Source organism: Anolis carolinensis, chromosome 5 (genome assembly GCF_035594765.1).
Source record: "Anolis carolinensis isolate JA03-04 chromosome 5, rAnoCar3.1.pri, whole genome shotgun sequence".
Classification (NCBI taxonomy): domain Eukaryota; kingdom Metazoa; phylum Chordata; class Lepidosauria; order Squamata; family Dactyloidae; genus Anolis; species Anolis carolinensis.
This window is the reverse complement of record NC_085845.1, coordinates 194,736,545-194,750,185: the sequence shown is the minus strand read 5'-3', so window position 1 is coordinate 194,750,185 and position 13,641 is coordinate 194,736,545. Positions and strand designations below refer to the sequence as shown.

The 13,641-nt window shown below is 40.9% G+C and overlaps 1 pseudogene; it reads right to left on the bottom strand.

Annotated features, from left to right (window-relative positions):
• Positions 1-314: 314 nt before the first annotated feature.
• On the bottom strand, positions 315-449 carry LOC134299796 (U2 spliceosomal RNA; annotated as a pseudogene).
• Positions 450-13,641: the final 13,192 nt, after the last annotated feature.

The following is a 13,641-nucleotide window of genomic DNA, read 5'->3' as shown; positions in this document are numbered from 1 at the left end:
CAACACAATGTCGGAAGTTGTGATGTGTGGAGGTTCTGTATTAGGGAACAGTAAGAACAGCTTGAAAAAATAACATTGACGTTGTTAACTGTCTTCAAACTGACTTTGACCTAAAGTGACTTCTTGAATGAGAGACGTCCAAGTCACCTTATCCCCACATCCCTTGCAGACATGTGGCCATGGCTTCCCGACTTGAGTCTATCTATCCAGAATGAGGCCTTTTCCTACTGTTTTCCACTTTAGCAAACATTGGCCCCTCTTCTTGTGATATGGCCAAAATACAATAGCCTCAGTTTAGTCATCTCAACCTCTAGAGAGAGTTCAGGCTCAATTTGCTTTAGAACCCATTCATTTATCTTTTTAGCAATCCATGGTATCCTCAGAAATATTTGTAGCACTGATAAGAACAGATACTACACTTGATCTTAGCCAAAAGGCTGAGAAGCGATACCAGACATGCATGAATGGACTACTAAAGTACTTGAGATCATGCAAATGGACATTCTGACAGAAAGAATTAAATTAGGACATAAAATAACAGATTGGTCAAGAGTCAAGGACTTTCTAGAGAAGCAACAAACACCATTAATTATAGAATCAATATGAGAAATCAGTAAGATAATGATACTTATAAACATAAAAGACAGAAGGCGGGAACCATATAAGATGTTATGAAACATGCCTGAAAGGAATGAATTGGAAGGCAAATACTTTTTTAAAAATATATTTTTCTTCTTTTTTTTCTTCTTTTTTTTCTTCTTTTTTTTTGCTGCCTCTCAATTTTTTTTCTTCTTTTTCTTTTTTCCCCTTTCTTCTATCTTTCCTATACCCACTATTATTCTCACTCTTTCTATGTACAGAAACACTTAATAAAAACATTAAAAAAAGAAATATTTGTAGCACCACATTTCAAATGAGTGGGTTTTTTCCCTATCAGTTTTTTTCATATTCAACTTTCACAACCATACATAGAAATAAGGAACACAATAGCATGGACCAGGGGTCCTCAAACTTTTAAAGCAGAGGGCCGGTCCACAATTCTTCAGACTATGGAGGGGCCGAATTATAATAATAATTATTTTTTAAAAAAAGAACAAATTCCTATGCACACTGCACATGTCTTATTTGTAGTGCAAAACAACAACAATAATGAAAGAACAATTCAATATTTAAAAATGAAAACAATTGTAACCAACATAAACCTATCAGGATTTCAATGGGAAGTGTGGGCCTGCTTCTGGCTAATGAGATAGTCAAGTTAATTAGGATTGTTGTTGTTGTTGTTGTTGTTGTTGTTGTTGTTGTGTGCCTTCAAGTCATTTTAGACTTTGGGCAAGCCTAAGTCTAAAATTATTTATTTATTCATTTACTACATGTATTACATTTATATGCCGCCCTTCTCACCCCGAAGGGGACTCAGAGCGACTGTATGTACATACAATATAATATATTATTAGCATAGCACAATATTAGCATTATATAATGCTATATTGAGCTATACCACTATGCTGTAATATTATATGTAATATATAATTAATATTATTATATGGTATTATTAATATTATATTGTATAACATTATAATATTATCAATATTATATGTATATACAATATATTATATTATATAAAATGATATAAAATATTATATTATAAAACTGAGGGCGGGGGCCAGGTAAATACCTTGGAGGGCCACATCCGGCCCCCGGGCCTTAGTTTGGGGACCCCTGACATGGACAATCTTAGAATAATAGAATCATAGTGTTGAAAGAGACTGCATGGACCAGAAACCCCAGCCAGTTTGCCAGCTATTTGGATTTCTGGGAGTTGAAGGCCAAAACATCTGGGGACTCACAGATGGAGCACTACGGTTCTAGCCCAACCCCTGTATAACAAAGAGCGGAAGGCACCAAATATAACAAAAAGCGGAGGCTCCTTCAGGCAGGGGGGAATCTTTTTTATCCCACTGCTGCCTCCAATTATATAACATAGAGCGGACACCAAATATAACAGATCACGCAGACACCAAATATATCACGGCGCTGCCACCGATTATAACGTACTACAACCCCACTTTACACACGCTAACACGCAAGCACATGTATGTGAGAGGCAAGGATATACCGTTTGATCTTAGATTTTCTTTTACAATGGTAGCTGCCACCAACCTAAAATGTCTTTAGGAATTTTGTTGTTCAGTGTGTCTGAGGCAAGCTTCTCCCATTCCCTGCCCACACTGTTTCCACTCCTGGCTCCCAAACTGATGTTCACTATGAGGCTTTTTTGTGGTATTCAATGGTTGTATTGCTGGAACTATTATAAAGGCTTCTTGATGGAAAGATACACTGTGGAGGCTTTTGAAAGTTGAAAATAGAATAAAAATTTATTTTCTTAAAACAGGCAAATTATTACTTCAGAGAGGTACATAAGCGTAAACGGTTACAGAAATTCTTCAGCTTAACTTAGTTGTCTGTTTCAGATTACTTCACTTAGTTTCAAACAATTCCAACCAACCAATCTATCTATTGGTCACAAAAACCCTCGCTCTATTTGCTAAGAATAGTCACTAGTTCCCCTGGGTTGTTAACTAACTCTTACCTAGAGTTCTTCTATTAACCAGCCCAGTAGTGAGAGTCAGTCCCTTGAGTTAACTCCCCCCAAGAGATCCAAACTGCCTGACTTAGCCTGTCAGTTTCACAGCTCTCAGTTCTTTCTCACACACACCCTCCAAACTCCAAACTGCTCTTTCCTCTCCAAACCCCAAAACCAAACTGCCTCTGAGCTCTTTTTTTCCTGCACTCTAAGATTTGACTCCTTCCATCTGCTCTGGCCAATCCTAGGATTCTCTCTCTAAGCTCCTCCCTCTTTATAACCACACTCAAGATGGCTGCCTGGCATCCCTCTACAAAATGGAGGCCTGCCTCACTCACTGTTACCCAGGCTTCGTTCCCGGCCTAATAGGTAAGGTTCACTACACCCTGTCATTTAGGAAAAGCACATTCAAAATAATCCTGACAGATGGACATCCAGCCTCTGTTTAAAAGCCTCCAAAGAAGGAGTGTCTACTATACTCCTCCACTACACATCTTCACTTTAGCATTCTTTTATCCTTGGTTTATTTTACTTACCACAAACTGACTTCAAAGTTCAAAAGAAGTTTACACTACATTTACTCAGCTGGGGAGAAAAGAGAGGAGGAGTGGACTCCTTCCCCTTCCCAGGAAACTCAGGCAAATCCAACCACTGCAGCATCCCCTGGCTAGTGTGATGCCTTTTGCCATCTTGACTTCACTCCAATGTTCTCTGGGCACACACGTCCTGTTTGAAAACCAACCTGCAAGGTTTTTGAAAGACATGTCTTGAAATCTAACAAATGGCAACTGGTTGTATTCAGAGGTAGAGGTACAGCATTGTTGGGTTTCTTTTTTTAGGAATAAAGTTTCCTTCTTTGCATGCTGAAACCATTTGTTCTTTTTACATCAGGCTCTATTCAATATTTTCCATTTATTTTACTTGTAAAGTCTTTCAATGAGACCATGAGTTCAGCGATATTTATGGACCAAACTATCCATTGTATGGGAGATCTGCAAGGGTGCCTTTTGCTATATTATTTCCAGCCATGGGAGGGGGCTCAATTCTGATGTAAATTGCCCTCTCTGAACCTACTATTAGCTGTGGTATGTGGGAGAATGCAGGAAGCGGAATGCAAAGAAGGTTAGATGAAAGCAGTACTAAAGAGGGAAATTGCCATCCTTTAGCAACTCCAATCAGGAGGGGTAGAGATGCAGTCAGCAAAGAGTTGGAAAAGTCCCTGTTTTGGGCGAAAGGCAAAATACTGGCATATATCAGTTAGCAAAGAAGCTAACTTTTACACATCTTTTTATGCCCAGCCTGTCCCTTTTTCCATTGACAGAGATCCATTGGCAGAGAACTTACTTTGGAATAGATATACACAAAATTGCAGCCTATACTGTGCTATTCCTGCTGATTTACATCACAAGCCTATATGTGACTACTAGATATCCTGCTTGTTGAATTCCAAATGGTATTTTGTTGTTGTGTGCCTTCAAGTCAATCCTGATTTGCAGTCACACTAAATTGAAGCTATCATGGGCTTTCTGAAGCTTTTTTTTTCGTGTCAGGAGCAACCGGAGTTGCTTCTGGAGTGAGAGAATTGGCCGTCTGCAAGGACATTGCCCAGGGGATGCCCGGATGTTTTGATGTTTTACCATCCTTGTGGGAGGCTTCTCTCATGTCCCTGCATGGAGCTGGAGCTGATAGAAGGAGCTCATCCGTGCTCTCTCCGGGTGGGATTCAAACCTGGCAGCCTTCAGGTCAGCAACCCAACCTTCAAGTCACAAGACTTTTATCCCCTAGGCCACCAGAGGCTCCTTTCTGAAGCTAAGAATGTGTGACTTGCCCAATTGTGGCAAAGTGTGTTAAAGCACCGGTGGAGAAGTGTGTTAAAGCACTGAGCTGCTGAACTTGCAGACCGAAGGGTTGCAGGTTCAAATCCCGGGAGCAGAGTGAGCACCCACTGTTAGCTCCAGCTTCTACCAACCTAGCAGTTCAAAAACATGCCAATGTGAGTAGATCAATAGGTACTGCTCCGGCGGGAAGGTAACGGCACTCCATGCTGGCCACATGACCTTGGAGGTGTCTACGGACAACGCTGGTTCTTCGGCTTAGAAATGGAGATGAGCACCAACCCTCAGAGTCAGACATGACTGGACTTAACGTCAGGGGAAACCTTTACCTCAAAGCTACAGATGGTGCTAACCGTTTTAAATCAGTACAATGTTGAGAGTCTGGAAAACTTACTCTATGGAACTATGTCTCCAAGACTCCCCAGACATAGTCATCACCAGAGATCCTTGGAAACAAAGGAATGTCAACAGTGAATCATTGCCCAGCAGAAGAGCTGAACACTCAGTTGTTGTTATTCTTGTGTGCCTTTGAATTGTTTCTAAGTTATGACTATCCTCAAGCAAACCTATCACACAGTTTTCTTGGTAAGAATTATTTACTGTGAACAAAATATCACACGAATATGTCATCGGAAAACATAAATATCATTTGATATGCTCACCCAGACTTTGTGAGTGGATTGAAACAGACAAAGCACTCATACAAATTGCAGAGGTAGCCGTGTCATCTTATGACAAACCCATGGAAGAGTGGTGGTTGAATGCGTAGGAATGCTGTGTTTATTGTTTAAGTGGCAGAAGAGGCTAATATATCTGGAAAAAATAAACCCAAAGCAAGGGGAAAGTGAAAAAGGCAAGAAGATCATACCCAGCTATTTTCCAGAGTGGGAAAATAAGGAACCAAAGTGTTTAGTCCTCCACCTGCCACCTAACCGTGATGAGATGGTAGTCTTTATCTACCACTCAGCAAAGCCAACCCAGTCCTCTCATTGGGCAGAATGAGGCAGCTGGTCTTCTTCAGCATTACTTCAAGTATCTAAAAATTTAGATGAAATCTATAGGGGGAAAGTGATAGTGAAGTGGGTTAGCTTTAAAACAAATGGTGTAAAGCAAAAAAGAGGAATTAATAGCTTTTGATAATATTTGATCAACATTTTAAAAAAGAAAATCCATTTGTAACCCCATCTTACAACTTTGATGCATAATTACCATGTGCCGCCTGTGCCTGACATGCCACTAGACATTTCAACATGATAATAGTGAGTGTCGCTTCCATTATGCAGTCCGCTGTTGCCAACTTTACAAGCAAAGCTGAACAATCTGTACTATTTATTTCAGCAGATGAGTGGAGAGCTGATTAAGATAGCCCTTGACAAGCATCTGGCACCATCCAAACTTGGTGCTGTTGGTGGTAAACTAGGTTGCCTGCTCCTAAACCTGTTCTTGTCAATGCTAAAATCCCTCGACCTCATCCAAGAAAATGCCTGTCCTGAAACTTGTCTCATAGAATCACAGAAACATAACATTGGAACAGACCACAACGGGCAGCCAGTCCAACTTCCTGTCATGCATGAGTACACGACGAAAGCAATCCAAACAGATGGCCCATCCATGCTGTTTGAAAACCTCCAAAGAAGAAGACTCCACCGCACTCCAAAGCACCGTATTCCAGTATCAAACAGTATCCTAATGTTTAGGTGGAATTTCAAGCATCATAAAGAGGTAGACATTCAAAATCCTTCATGCCTGGAATTCTTCAATTTGCATTGTTTGTACTCCCAGGTATCTAAATTGTATTTCCAAATTTTCAACTGAAGCTCTAGTATATTGGAAATGTCAGAAATTTAGGGACCACAGAAAAATTCCATGGCATAGGGACAAAATTCATACTTGGGGAATGTCCTGATTTCACATTCCTGCAGAGCTACGTCCCTGATCAGATCCATACATGCAGAGTGGGGATCATAAAATCTTACAGATCTGGTTGAATTCCAAATCCCATCATCTTCAAATGGTAAGGAATAATGGGAGTTACAGTACAACATCTAGAAGGACTGACACCCACCTCTCCTTTAGTCTTATTGCAACCTCAGGTGCTGCTTGACCATTTATTTAGAAGTGCCCCAACCAATGTGAAATCTCATAGGTATAAAAGGACAACTTCTTCCATCATGAATCTAGTGGGAACACTAGATGTTGTATTTCTTATTATAGAAAGATAGATAGATAGATAGATAGATAGATAGATAGATAGATAGATAGTGTCATGATCTCCGATCTTATGACATCTCCGGAAACAGAGCAAGCGCTGACAAAGAACAGATGCCAGCCATAAAACCGGCCAGCCATAAAACCTCAATTACCCTCTGGTATGTGAGAGCCCCTATATAAATGGGCTACAGAGAAGATTCTGGTATTCCATACAATAAAACCTGTTTGAATCTACCCGGCGTGTGTCTTGGTGCTTTCTTCTGGAGAAGACTTACCCACAGCACAACTGGAAGAAGAGAAACTAACAGATAGATAGATAGATAGATAGATAGATAGATAGATAGATAGATAGATAGATAGATAGATAGATAGATAGATCGATCCTGAAAGCAGATTAGGATCTGCATAGAGAACTATCATCTTTTAGATAGTCCAGACTCAAGCCATTTGGGGCTTTAAAGGTCATAAACTGAATCCTGAGGTTTCACTGTAGTGAAACATATGTGTTTCAGGACAAGCGATGGGAAAAAACCCAACCTCATATATTTCTCTAAAAGGAGGAGGGCGGCAAGATTTCTGCCTTGGCAGCTGCGTTGCCAAGAGCAATCCCCTTGTTAATTAAAACGCCCAGCCTTGAAAGCCCTTTCAGCAAGCGGGCTTGTGATGGAAATGCCAACCAAACAGAGACCCTCCCTCGCAAGGATGCCGCAGGCAGTTCCAGAGCATGAGTGCAAAATGGCAAAGGCCGGTTGGCAACCCCCTGTGCAAGCAATTGAAATATTTGCTCGGTGCCATCTCTCCTTGTTAATTGCTGTGTGGCAAGCAGTCCCCTTCCAAGCTCTTTATCTTTCTGCTTCAGGAGCATCGCCGGTCTGCAGGCTCAGTCACACTTTGGCTGCCAAAATCCAAATGACAAAGCTTCGGAGAAGAAGATGGGGATGGGGTCCCCACTTCTCCGACAACAGCATCTGGATTTTGGTTTGGCTTCTCCTCCAGCTTCTTGGCTGTCTCCATCCCTGGCTCTGATGGGAGGAGGAAACAGCTTGCATGTTTCATCTTTGAAAACATCATCGCTGCTGCTGTTAAGATTTTGTTTCAGGATCATCGCCACCCATCCTAGCCTTTTATTTTATTAGAATGCTGGCTTCAGATGAAACAGGGATGGTATGAAGATCGTAAATGCTTGCAATTAAGATATTTAAGAACACTTGTGTTAAGAATTCACATTTCATGTTATTGTTACCGGAAATGCTTGAACTGAGTCAGATAATCCTGCTTATGTTTGCAAGCAGATATATATTCCTTACAATAAATTAAACATTTTTAATAAGAGAGATTCATAGAGATGGGTGTAACCCAATAGTGCAGAAAATGCCACACATGTTTTTCTTTCTTATAAAATAAAATTCAGTTTGTTGTTGTTGTTTATTCATTCACGCCAGAGCTCCCTGTCGGCTGTTGCCACCCCCAGCTACTTCAAGGTCAAGTCCCGGGCTGTGGCGCAGGCTGGTGAGCAGCCAGCTGCAGCCAGCTGCAGCCAGCTGCAACAAATCACTCTGACCAAGAGGTCATGAGTTCGAGGCCAGCTCGGAGCCTGCGTTTGTCTCTGTCTTTGTTCTATGTTAAGGCATTGAATGTTTGCCTTATATGTGTAATGTGATCCTCCCTGAGTCCCCTTCGGGGTGAGAAGCGAAGAATATAAATACTGTAAATAAATAAATAAGTCAGTCACTTCAAAGATACTATCCATCCATCTTGCCCTTGGTTGGCCCCTCTTCCTTTTTACTTCCATTTTCCCCAGCAACATTCCTTTCTCCAAGCTTTCCTGTCTTCTCATTATGTGGTCAAAGCACTTCATCTTTGCCTGTAATATCCTTCTCTCCAGTGAGCAGCCGGGCATTATTTCCTGGAGGATGGACTGGTTGGATCTTCTTGTGGTCCAGGGCACTCTCAGGATTTTCCTCCTGCACCACAGTTCAAAAGCATCTCTCTTCCTTTGTGCAGCCTGCCTTATGGTCCAGCTCTTGCATTCATCGGTTAATTCGGGGAATATCATTGCTTTAATTATGCAGACCTTTGTTGCCAGTGTGATGTCTCTACTCTTCACTAAAATTCAGTTTTAGATTATACCTAAATGTTAAAAGGACTTCATGAGAGTAAGAGCTTCTCACAATAGACTGCTCAGGTGGTGATGGGCTCTCCATCTTTGGAGATCTTTGAGCAAAGATTGGGAGAACATCTTTCAGGTGTGCCTTCATTGTGTATTTCTGCATGAGCTAGATGGCTCTTGTGGCCCCATCTTACTCTGTGAAGGCACACAGCTCTCCAGGTGCTGCTGCATTGCAAGTCCCAGCAACATGAGCCAGAGCGGCCAATCTGGAGGAGTGCTGGAGATCCAACAGCATCTGGAGTGTTTTGTGATCTCCATTCCCTTTCTTAAGACAAAGGAAAGATAAAACAAAACTTGCTTGACTTTGATTAACCAACAGATCCTGTTTTGTTGCAGGTCCCCTTAAGAATAAAATTGCTTTCCACTTGCTTGATTTCTACATTTGTCAGCCTTCAGCAATGAAATCCTGACAAGCCTTCCATACCCTCATCAGCCAACACCGAGTATAATTGATCTCCTGCTGAGGTAGAGCTGCTCACAGCCTCCATCGTTTATTCTCCTTGAAATTCACTGAATTCAGAATGGAGTCATTTCAAAGATATCTGAAAACAAGGCAATCTGTTCCATGATAAGTATGGCTGACAGAGCTGAGAAGAGAGAGCCAGGATTTGGGAATGGCAGATCAGATGGGGACCAATGGATCCTACCTCAGAGATGCAAGGAAACTGCTCCAGGTTTTATTCCAGGCCTTAAAGCATCCATCCAGTGCGCTGCAGCCTACCTTTGAAATGGGTTCAGCACTTTGAATTGCTGCTTAAAGCCTGGAATAAAGTACAACGCAGATTCACCATACCACTGCCAGGAAGGGATCGCAATTTCCATAGCTGCTTTAAAATAGAAATGATGACTTCAAGCCAAAAGTCCCAAGATCATTCCCTGGTAAATCCAGGAAAGTCAGGGTGCTAGTGAACGATTGCTTACCATTTGGGATAACACAGAGCTGGATGGACATATGGCCTGATCAAAACTTGAAAAATATACTCTCTTTTTGACATGCTGGCTGTATAGTTCTGAGAGCTGTATTCCAATAACAGTAACTTTCCAAACTCGTGAATCAAAAAGGCATCTAAAAACCTAATGATAAACAATTGAAAAGCAACTGAGAATTTTAAAAACCTTAAATTTTAAAAGACTTACTGCATAACCAGTTAGTCACCAATAAAAGGTCTGGGAGCCTATTAGAGACTTTATTACCCCTTTGTAAGTTGACTAGTATCTCTAGCAATTAGAATTGGGCAGTTCCGTAACATTCATGTTTAGTAAATGGCTGCTGTTATGTTACTATGCAGGGAAACCGGCAAACTGACTGATACACAATAGGACCAATGGAAAATGAAATTGATGCACAACAGGGCCGTTGTGCATCAGGACACAACTTGAGAATGCCAGTGTTCATTGGTAGACCCCCAATGTGCATAGCTACACTTTTGCTTGTGTCCCCTTCTGCATCTTTATAATTTACTACTAAAGTTCATCTGCTTTGTAGCTAAGTGACATAAAGTAGACTGTGATATAGGATTCTGGTTAAGGTTTCTAACTGCTGGCAGAAGGAGAGCAAGGATGGAGTCAGCCAAGTCTCCAATGGCATTTGAACTCTATTTTCAGAGTTGTAGTCAACTATGCCATGCTGGTTCTTAGATGGCAATCATGCTAAAAGGAAAGCATTCTGAATCAAGTGGGAAAATGGAAGCTACAGAGTAATTACATTCTTAGGAAAGACATCTCAAGGAAAAGCAGTGCTTACCAGAATGTTCTGGCCATTACTAGCACTTTCTATTACTAATAACAACAATAATCAGCAATATTAGGAAAAGAGTCATCATGAGTAGTTTTCACTTGGTTCTTGTTTGGTATGTTTGTTAGTTTTCAATGTTGATTTCATGATTGGTATTACATTGTCATTGCCCTCCTTTCAGGAGCCAATGAGGTTCAAGTGTTGAACTAAGACACTGGGACAACAGGGTTCAAATCTCCGCTCAGACACTGAGTGACTTTGGGCAAGTCGCTCTTTCTTAGCCTAAGAGGAACACAATGCCCAGTCTCCTCCAAACAACTCATGTTAAGAAAATCCTATGACTTGCATAAAGGTCAACAGATGTCAGAAATTACTTGAATGCACACTACCACCACAAAAAATCCTCCTATGTGCGGCTGTATATTGTTGTATGCTGTTGCAGATAAAGTCACCCAAATGCACTCTGACTAAGACGCCGGTGTTAGCGCAGAACCAAGGGATGTAACAAAGGCACCTGTCTGTCAGGTTTTGTTGGATTTGTTTCAATTTGTTCAGCCTGATGACATTGACAAGGTTCTTGGAGCGGTGAGGGCAATCATGTGCGCTCTAGAGCCTTGCCCTTCCTAGCTTATTAAACTCGCCAGTGGGGGGTTGGCGGATTGGTTTACGGGAATTATAGATGCCTCTCTCCAACAGGGGCATATACCATCTTGCCTCAAAAAAGCAATTGTTAGACCCATTTTGAAGAGGGAAACTCTGGATTTAGCACAATTGAACAACAACCGACCAATCTCCAACCTCCCATTCTTGGGCAAGGTTCTGGAGAGGGTGGTGTGCCTTTCAGCTCCAGAAATTCTTGGATGAGACCGATTATCTGAAGTCATCACAGTCTGGTTTCAGGCCTGTCCATGGGACCGAGACGGCTTTGGTCACCTTGGTGGATGACCTCCGTAGAGAGCTAGACAGAGGGAGTGTATTCCTACTAGTTCTCTTGGACATCTCAGCGGCTTTCAATACCATCGACCATGGTATCCTTCTGGGGCGACTCTCAGGAATGGGTCTTGGGGGCACTGCTCTGCAGTGGCTCCGCTCCTTCCTGAGGGATCGCACCCAGTTGGTGAAGCTGGGGATATTATTATTATTATTAGGTAGAAGTTCCAAAATTGCTATAAATTGTGAGGTGTATTTTTGGTTCATTGCCTGATTGTGCAAATTGATTGCTGACATCTGGACCAACATTGTGTCATGAAATAAACAGCTACCTTCAGTTTTTGAATACAGCACTAGGCAGGCAACTTTCTCTTTCACTTCTTATTAGATTCCTTACGTGCCGTCTTCCCCGTTGCCCCATCATCAAAGTCTGAGGCTATGATTGTAAGCAAAATCTCTCCACTTGTTCAGTAAAATACCAAGCATCTCCAGTCTTCAAGTGTGCTATAGTACTACAATCTTTAAGTATTTGATTGACACATATCTATATATTCATTCCATTTATTGACACTTTGGAATCAAAAGCCAAAAAAATTGAATGTATTAAATGACATATTGGCAGGTTGTCTGCTGATTCACATGGGCTTAGTAGTACATCCTGAACCTCTTTTAAGCATAACAAGGCCAACATTTTTATGTGTCCTCAGTAAAATGTCAGCTTGCTCCCGGTTCTTGGCATGTGAGAATATTATATTGTTTGTCATCTTGATAAACATATTTCAATGGATGCTGTCAATTCATTAAAAAGTTACTCATGTCAAAATCCATAGAAAAATTAATGTATCAAGTGATTTATAGCTAGAGTTTCTGCTAATGCACACTGACGTAGGATAACCAGTATATCTTTAGCTGAGCACTACCATCATATGATTAGTAGCTCTAGCCCTGGAAAAATTCTGGATTCCTGAAAATACCTTTGACCACCTGCCTATGATAGAAATTTAAAAAGAAAGAGAGAGAAGGAGGAAGAGGAGGAGATGCAATATCATGCTCCAAATGTGCTTTCCCCCCACATTATGATAGATGCAATAATTCAGACTCAAGCAAAGAGAGATAAGCTTCCCTCCTGCTGTTCTGAAATGCAACAAACATGGGCTGAACAGCAGTGATAATTTAGTCCCAATGTTGTGTATCCAAAAGAGCTTAATATGCTCATCTGGAAGCTTCACTTCATCTCCTGTAGCCCTTAAAATGAAGTTTTCAAATACCCCCTCCCCTTCCGACCTTGTAGCTTCTAAAGAAAGCAGCAAACAAATCAACAAACAAAAATAGGGATATTGTCTGGTACATTTTTAGAAGGTTTTACAATACACAGAGCATAGACAATTACCAAAGGCTGAGAACCATTGATTTACTTTGCATTCTCTATCCTTGATGACCATGAAGATGTTTCTGAGAAGCTGATAAAGAGGGCATGAAGACAACACCAAGGATACTCCTCTCCAGACCCGACTTTGCAGTGATATGCCATCTGAAACTTTCATTTTATGACTCTAATATTAGTCAGTAGGTTTGCTCCATTTTCCTACAGACAAGAAGCTTATCCTTAAGATACCAGCGTAAATGAGATATGCAGAGCTTGACTGTCTACAGAGGGGTGTGTAACCGTGGCACTTTAAGGCTTGCACCCGCATGGAGGACCAAAAAATAAAGCCAAAACAGCTATAAATCTGACTTTATAAATAAAGATCTATAAACTGAATTTTGTGAGAACTTAGAGATGGATAATGTAATGAATAGCATGTTTTGCAGCTTAAGAGGAGAGATGGTTAGAGCCAGCCAGCAGAAATATTTATTTATTTATTTATTTATTTACATCACTTTTACCCCGCCTTTCTCTCCGAGGAGACTCAAAGCGGCTTACAGTAAACAGGCAAAAATTCAATGCCTAAAAACTATGTAAAAACAACAATTCATATAAAACAATCTACAAAACAACAGTTCATATAAAACAAGTACCATTACAAAACAAAATCACATTATATAAAATTTTAAGAATGTCCAAGATTAAAATCCATTCATCCAGAATCCTCGATTCTTCGTACAGGTCATGTAAAGTCCATGTTCTTATTCATTAAAAGCTTGTGTGCACAGCCATGTCTTTAAGGCTTTC